Raw genomic sequence first — 8,431 nt, forward strand, 5'->3', positions numbered from 1 at the left:
GAGTCTCAAATATAGAGGGATGCAATTTAAGAAGCCTACAAGAAAATAAACCTTATCAGACCTCTTTTGTCAAGTGGCAAGTGTATAAAGTATAAAACGAAGTGACAAGAAATTTTGTTTTTCAGAAAAACAAATTTTAGGAAAAAAAAAAAAACCAAACAATATTAGCATCAATTTCAAACACACAAAAGGTTATTTATTGCCAGACAGTTGCTGACTTGTGACCCTTTCAAAGAACTATAGTAGCAGCAGCCTGAACCACAGAAGCTAGCCACATGTAAAGAACTTCTTTACAGCATGCCTACAATACTGAGTGCAAGATCTATGGGTCACTTCAGCATCCTTGGGCTTCAGTTTTTAACAAAGAACAGCAACATATGAAGTTGCTTTCATGATGACTGTAATCAGTCTTCCATGTTTTTGAGAGAGCTTCTAAGCAGAATATACAAAGATTGCATTACATGCACTTGATCACATGATTTATGAAAAACTGAACATTTAACTGTAAACTAGAACTTAGCTGCTGTAGTAAATACAGCATTTACCAACAGAATAAGTATGTAACCATTCCATCAGAGACTTGCTCTCAAAGGTACATAGATTTCAACCTGAAAGGGACACTTTTTTAATTTCTACCCAACTTTACAATCAAAATCATATAATCATAGAATCATAGAATGGTTAGGGTTGGAAAGGACCTCAAGATCGTCTAGTTCCAACTCCCCTGCCATGGACAGGGACACCTCTCACTAAACCATCCAACACAAGGCTTCATCCAACCTGGCCTTGAACACTGCCAGGGATGGAGCACTCACAACCTCCCTGGGCAACCCATTCCAGTGCCTCACCACCCTCACAGGAAAGAATTTCCTCCTTATATCCAATCTAAACTTCCCCCGTTTAAGTTTTAACCGATTACCCCTTGTCCTGTCACTACAGTCCCTGATGAAGAGTCCCTCCCCAGCATCCCTATAGGCCCCCTTCAGGTACTGGAAGGCTGCTATGAGGTCTCCACGCAGCCTTCTCTTCTCCAGGCTGAACAGCCCCAACTTCCTCAGCCTGTCTTCATACAGGAGGTGCTCCAGTCCCCTGATCATCCTCGTGGCCCTCCTCTGGACTTGTTCCAACAGTTCCACATCCTTTTTATGTTGAGGACACCAGAACTGTACACAATACTCCAGGTGAGGTCTCACAAGAGCAGAGTAGAGGGGCAGGATCACCTCCTTCGACCTGCTGGTCACACTCCTTTTGATGCAGCCCAGGACACGGTTGGCTTTCTGGGCTGCGAGTGCACACTGAAGCCAGCTCATGTTCGTTTTCTCATCGACCAGCACCCCCAAGTCCTTCTCTGCAGGGCCGCTCCGAATCTCTTCTTTGCCCAGTCTGTAGCCGTGCCTGGGATTGCTCTGACCCAGGTGTAGGACCCTGCACTTGTCGTGGTTGAACTTCATAAGGTTGGCATCAGCCCACCTCACAAGCCAGATTATACTTTTCTTAAAGAAGCAGGGACATGCTCCAAAACACACAGGAAAATTCAACAGGAATTAATTTTAACTAGAAAAAAGAAAATCATTTTTCCTGTAGCCAAAGATCCTCAAATGCAACTCAGAGAGGTGAAAGAAGTTTAAAAACGTGTCATAAAGCTGCACATCAGCAGCTAAGGACTATATTTTTAATTTATTCAGACACCTGCAGACAGGGATAGTTACTTGGTGTTGGTCCAGGGAAGCACAAGTCAGGTCAGAGCCAGGAGCCCTTCATCATTCCACTAGTACCTAAACCAGTTAAACACCTACCTATACCAACACCTATATGTACTTATTGGTGTAACTGTAAGACTCCCCATTCTGCTCCTAACCCTTCTCCCACCACAGAACCCCTGAGCTTCATGTCCTCAAGTCCTCAGCCAGGTACCAGCTGATTTTCACCTCCACAGGCACTAACAACTTGCACCAGGTGAGATGCTGCCATTAGTTAACAGGTAAGCACCTGCCTTACCCGTTGCAGCTGTGCAGGCTCCTGGCAGCCTGCAGAACAGTTCAGAAGTGCAGATAAAAACTAGGAAGAGAAATATTACAACTTCCCTAAATAATTTGAAACTAGTAAGAGAGGTAATAAGACATTGAGACACTTGTCTATCCACCTTAAGCTACTCGGAATAAAAGTTATTACATCTTCAATGAAGGGCACAATTTTTGCAATGCTCTTGCCCAGCCAATTAAGCAAAAAATACCCTGTGTGCTATTAGATCGAGCTCCTTTAGCATTTCCTCCCCCTCCCACAGGACATCACTCACTTTGTATATAAATATCTGAAAACAGATCAACGCAACAGCATGACTTGCACTGGAACAGTTTAAAGTATAGTTTTTATTGCATGATGATGCAGAAATCTGTTTTAGAACAGGCATATTTTATGTAGCTATGAGTACCCTGCCACACATCTGCTGTTAAAGCAACAATTCCGACTCAGCAGCAGCTTAAGTCCACCAAGATGGAAGTGTTGCTTTGTCAATGTATAAACAAACTACTCATGACAAGCCTTTTTTTAAAGTTTGATTGAAGGTTCGGTAAGCAGGCTTGCCCACAAAGGGCAGGCACAAGCAGGCAGCATTTGCTTACCGTGAACCTATAATTTCAACATTATTATTATCACCATTCAGACAACTGAGCAAGCTCACAGAGCATATACAAAGAGGTATCATGTATAGAAAGTCACAGAAAGAGAAAGAAAGGAAGAAAATATGGAAGATTACAATGGGAAACATGCTGAAGGAGCATGGCAAGGGGCAGAGGATTCAGAGACATAAGTGTGAAAGGGCTGTGACCTTTGACTGTGAGTTGCTGAGGGAAAACCACAAGTACTTGCACATTAGAGCTCACCACCCTGACTTGCATGCCTTGTTCTCATTCCTATGATTCAAATAAGATCTGGAAATGCTTCCAGGACTCCAGTGCCAGTCCCACCTCTACTCCAACAATCCCCACCTGGGCAGAGAGCTGCAGATATATCAGGGACTGCCTTTTATACCAGAAGCATTCAAAATAGCCAGAGCTTCAAGAAAGGTAGCACACAATGTGCAGGATAAAAAAAGCTCTTAAGTGGTGGAATAAAGGAAATACTGATTACAGGTTACAACAACACTGGGCTTTAACCCTCCAGATGTACATTGCTTCCCTATTAAAAGCAGCAGGTGAGAAAGCCTAGGTGAAAAAGGGAGGAGGGAGACCACACAAACAAAACCAAGCTCTGTAAGAGAAGAGAAGCAGAGTCCATCATCACCAGGCTAGGAAGAGTGGTTTCATTTACAAAAACACAAGATATACATTCTCCCACTACATTTAGGCACTACAATAATAAAAAGACACTATAAAACCACTGCAGTAAATCAGGAAGTTAGAAGAAATAAACAGGGCACAGGTTAATGGCATTTTTATATATGTATTTTGGAAGATGAGCAACTGCAATTTGCCTCTCAGCACAAGCCCACTATTTGCTATAAGCTTAAATAACAATAAACTCAAACACAACAGATCACCAATGCTCCTGCCTTCTACTTTTCACTTGCCACGAAAGGCAGCAGCAGCAACTCTCCTGTGCTGCTCACACAGCGCTGAAGTTATTCCAAACACACTTACCTGAGACCAGCATCAGGCTGTACAAGCAACAGAACAGGCAGAGGAGCACATCCCCTCCAAGGAAAAGGTGGCTCTGCTCTCTTCTTCAGCTTCTCTAACTTTTCCCTCAACTTTTTGAGGAGGAAAGTAAGCAGATAACCCCATCCACAACTACTGGAGTCTATACCTGACAAAACTTCCATTTATCAGCTAAAAAAGCCAACTTACATAGACTTCCAACAAAACATCATCCTGACCCACAACACAGCTCCAGACCTGGCTGCTCTCCTTTAGCAGCTTCAGTTAGCAGCATCCCACCTACCCAATCTGGTTGGATATAGGGCACTGCAGCCATTCAAGAGAACAACTCCCACCTTGAAATTGGCACAGGTTCAAATAGTGAGAAGCACTAATCATAGAATCATAGAATAGTTAGGGTTGGAAAGGACCTCAAGATCATCTAGTTCCAACCCCCCCGCCATGTGCAGGAAGTCACCTGGGTTACAAGGGAGGTGTGCGAGGTCTGCTCTTTGGCCAAGCGTACTGCATGCCTTGGGCTAGTGTGTTGAGCTTCCCCCTGGTCTGCAGCTCTGAAACTAGAGCTAGGGGATGTGTTCTCTGGTAGTCGGGTGTCACAATGGGGAGCCTCTGGTGGCTTTGAGCTGGAGCCTCTGATCTTTTGCAGCTCCTGTGGTCTTAGGTCCAAGATCACAAAATAGACTTTTAACGCCTGCTCTGGTCTGGCAGGAACCTGAAGCAAAGGGGACTGTATCAGGAAGGTGCTCTGAAATCTCAGGGCACATGGTGAGACAGCTGGAGTTTGGATGGGGGTTTGCCTGCACCTCTTCTGTACAAAAAAGTAAACATCAGAAGCACAGGAAGAGTTTTGTATTGCAAACCTAAGGTGCTATTAGAACATAAACTAGAAATATTTTTAGCACCAAAAGCCTAGATGTGCTGGACAGTGCAAAATATACATAGAAAATCTTAAAACTCTCTCCTCCCTGCTTGCTATGAACTCACTCTGTCTAGAGCCCTTTTGAAGAGGCCCACAGGCTTGTTAGCTGGACCACCCCCCCAGTCACCTCTGGATTCTGGAGAAGACCTTTTTACCACTCAGTCTTTAGCAATTGGTGGTTTAGGTATTTCCCACTCACTACACAGGCCACATTTCTTGAAATCCTGTCATGCCCTGCCCAGGTACCTGCAAGGTCTGGAATTACTATTTAAAGCAGGCTCATCAGTGTGTACCTTAACAGCCTTTACATACAAATAGGACTGGGTTGGGTTATTTTTTAACAAGCTCCCATGCATACCAGAGACTTCTTTCTAAATTCTTCCACTTAGATTTTTACTGTGAAGTAATTAAAGAGAAATTTACCCATCTTATTCATCTTCACCAAGACAGCCCACCTGCCTACTGCTGTGATTACCCTGAACATGCCAAAAAGCTTCATAAAACCTAGACCCACTTTACTAGGATGACTGACCAGGTTCCTGCTTGACCACTTGAAGCCTGTGACCTTGAGTCTGTACATTTGTCACACAGGAATACTTACACAAGCTGTAAACTTTTCCACTGGCTCTGCTTCAGTACAGCCATACCCATACTTTTAAACTAGTACTTGCCAGCAGACACAGAGCTGCACCTAAGCAACTTACAAACATGAATGTTTTAGATTGGATATAAGGAGGAAATTCTTTCCTGTTAGGGTGGTGAGACACTGGAATCGGTTGCCCAGGGAGGTTGTGAGTGCTCCATCCCTGGAGGTGTTCAAGGCCGGGTTGGATGAAGCCTTGTGTGGGATGATTTAGTGTGAGGTGTCCCTGCCCATGGCAGGGGGGTTGGAACTAGATGATCTTGAGGTCCGTTCCAACCCTAACTATTCTATGATTCTATGATTCTATGTTTGCTAGAAGATATAACTGAAATTCTGCCTCTGGGCAGCTTGCTACCAAGATTCTCATCTATAAAAATGATATGTGGTTCCTATACACTTGGGGAAGATTAAAAAATATATACACAAAAAGGAAGCCAAAGTGCCCATGAAGAGCCTTGATGAGCAAGATAAACATTGTTGACTATCATCATAAAATTTACTTGTCGCATTGTATTGGAGATGGTGTGCTTATAAGACAACAGAGACACCATCAGATGCATGCATGGTACATATATGCAGATTTCTTCACTGTATGTATTAGATTTTGCAACTTCCATTGTGAAAGACAGTCATAAACTAGCAGTTTTGTGCAGCTAAGTAAATGCATTTTTTGTTAGCTCAACAAAGCACAATATTGCTGCCCTGAGAGCAAGAATGTACTGGCCAGAAATATACCCATCTATTTTCAATATTGCCAAGCAAAGCCGAACTTTTTAAAATACCTACTGGGTTTGGTAACAGCTGAATAGAAAGCAGACTGGTCTGTACTATTGTTTACACCTATTTCTGTTGCATGGAGATCTTGATTATTTAGAATATATATTTGTAATTCTGTCATTTTCTGATGAGAAAATGAGAGGAGAAATGGGATAAGTTCAGCCACCTGAAGTTACGTATTAAGATTTGCAGAGGTAAATCAAAGACACAAGAAAAGCTTTTCTATGCAAAGGATGCCATGGCAAATTAAAAGAGATATTGACAAGTATAATCAACACAGTAGAAATGAAGAGTATCTGCACCATAATAGAGGCTATATGAAATCAGGCTCTGCATCAAGAGAACATAATTCATATTTCTGCGGTAGATATCATGTATTCAGATCTTATTAAAATACCTAATACAGCGTTTCAGACTACATTCTCAGTCAGACTCAAAAGGAGATGGGGACACCGGAAGAAGTAGATGGATTTTAAAATAATTATTAATATATTACTGAAGATATTAACCCTATATTTAAGAAACATTTTGCTGTGGTGTTCTTTCAGAGGTACGTTGTGGCCCCAGAAGAAACCACTAGTTAGTGGGTCAGGTAATACAACCCAAATCAGGGCCCATTTGTGTTCCTAGTGGAGGTGCCTGATGCCCAGTCCTGGGGCTGCCCCTGACTGGGGCAGTGGGATGGCTTGCAGCTGCTGTCATTGAACCCAGCTGATTTGGGTTTATATGAGTGGTGAGAAGGCCTATTCTTCTGTTCCCAAAATACAAAAGCAAAAGAAACAAAGTTGGTGACAGTGATGACTTCAATACATGCTGTAATTTCATCTGCTACGCTGAAGGGAAAAATGGGAACAAAGCAACAGAAAGAGTAGGGAAACATAGCAGTGTGTTACAGAGCAGTCTAGAGAATAATATATATATATATTGTGTCTGCAATACTAAATTACTTATCATTTAACAAAACCCCTGTACACCTTATATTTGCACTGATGGAACCTGTGCCAGTTTGTTACGTGCTCATAAAAGCCTTCAGCCAGTTTGACAAGGAATGGCTGTAGCTGACTTCGAAGGACTGATAGTAATGAAGGGTGGAGAAATCAATTCTTCATTGCTCTCAAAGAAGGAAAATAGAAGTACTGAGCTAAGTTTAGACTATTTCTGCCTCTATGGATTTACTGCACATTGTAATACAATTATCTACAAGCAGGAATTCAGCATGCTGATAAAAAATTGCAGTGGAGGGGTGAATAAGATACCTGTAGGTCTGAAGGACAATGGATTCAATGTTGTGTGATAGGGTAAATAAACAAATTACAGGTAAAATCCACACACATCTGTGTTGAGAGCATCTGACTGACTAGGTGTTGGGATGTGCGTAAGAATCTCTAACCAAATACTAAATTCTAATTGACTTTCACAAGTAAATTCATATTGGATTTCACAAAGGCAGTTGTCAATGCTCTATGGTTGAACAGCTTATTGAATTAGAGGAAAGTCACTCACAATTCTGAGCAGACTGAATTCTGCAAGTATTGGTGAAACAGCTAAAAATCCCATTAAATATAAGAATATTTATAAAAATTCCATTGTAAACAGGAGCATATTGTTTTGATTTTACTGCCACTGTTCTGTGAAATTAAGATGACTTCTACAAATAATGAACAAATGATTTTTCGCTTATTGAACAGAAGAAATGCATACCTTTTTTTCCTTTACAAATGACCTCACAGATTAAGCAGTGTTTATATACTGCAGAAAGCTGTGGAGAGTTCTGTTTAAATCACCCTAAGTGATGTGTAAATTACTTCTAAATTGTTTAAATCACTGCTAGCTCCTAAGAGAGTAAACTTTTTGTGAGAAGCAGCTAACTATGAATTTCATACTTGGAATATTCTGATGCTTTGAATAATACATGAACATCTGAATGCTTATCCTCTACTCGAGACCCAACTCACCTACCAGTGTTTGGGGGTACCGCGGCTTGTCATCCTGCTCAGCAGCCTGCTTTACACAATAGCCAGTTACAAACAACTTAAAAAACATCAGCTGTGATGGTAATTTTTTAATCTTCCTGTCTCCAAAGTCAAACTATTTAAACCAGTAGTTTAGGATTAAGATAAGACAAAGAATATATGTTTAAAGAAGCTATCAAAATGGTTTGTGATAGAATGGAAGTCAAAGTAGGTGCTACAGTGGTATGTGCTGTGGAAGCACGAGTCTACTGTTACTCAGAAAAAACACACTTAATTGTCAAGGAAGAAAGAGATTCCACAAAGGAAAAAGGAGTTCTTAACAGTGCAAACCAGCACCATTCAATTGCACCAATTGCAAGTCAGCACAGCCTTCAGTCATTGTTCTCAGTTTCATATTGGATGCTTTCATTTGTGTTTTCTTTCCACTAACTCATCTACAAAATGTGAAGATCCTGCATAGCTT

At 41.5% G+C, this 8,431-nt stretch overlaps 1 long non-coding RNA gene across 1 annotated transcript in view; it reads right to left on the reverse strand.

Moving 5' to 3' along the window:
• Positions 1 to 3,913, reverse strand: part of LOC136011068 (uncharacterized) — a 72,511-nt gene extending 68,598 nt beyond the window's left edge. The window contains exon 1 of the long non-coding RNA XR_010611179.1: positions 3,639 to 3,913. This is a non-coding gene — a long non-coding RNA (uncharacterized LOC136011068). The remainder of the gene's footprint in view (positions 1 to 3,638) is intronic.
• Between the last annotated feature and the right edge of the window lie 4,518 nt (positions 3,914 to 8,431).

The sequence above is a fragment of the Lathamus discolor genome, chromosome 3 (assembly GCF_037157495.1).
Source record: "Lathamus discolor isolate bLatDis1 chromosome 3, bLatDis1.hap1, whole genome shotgun sequence".
Lineage (NCBI taxonomy): Eukaryota > Metazoa > Chordata > Aves > Psittaciformes > Psittacidae > Lathamus > Lathamus discolor.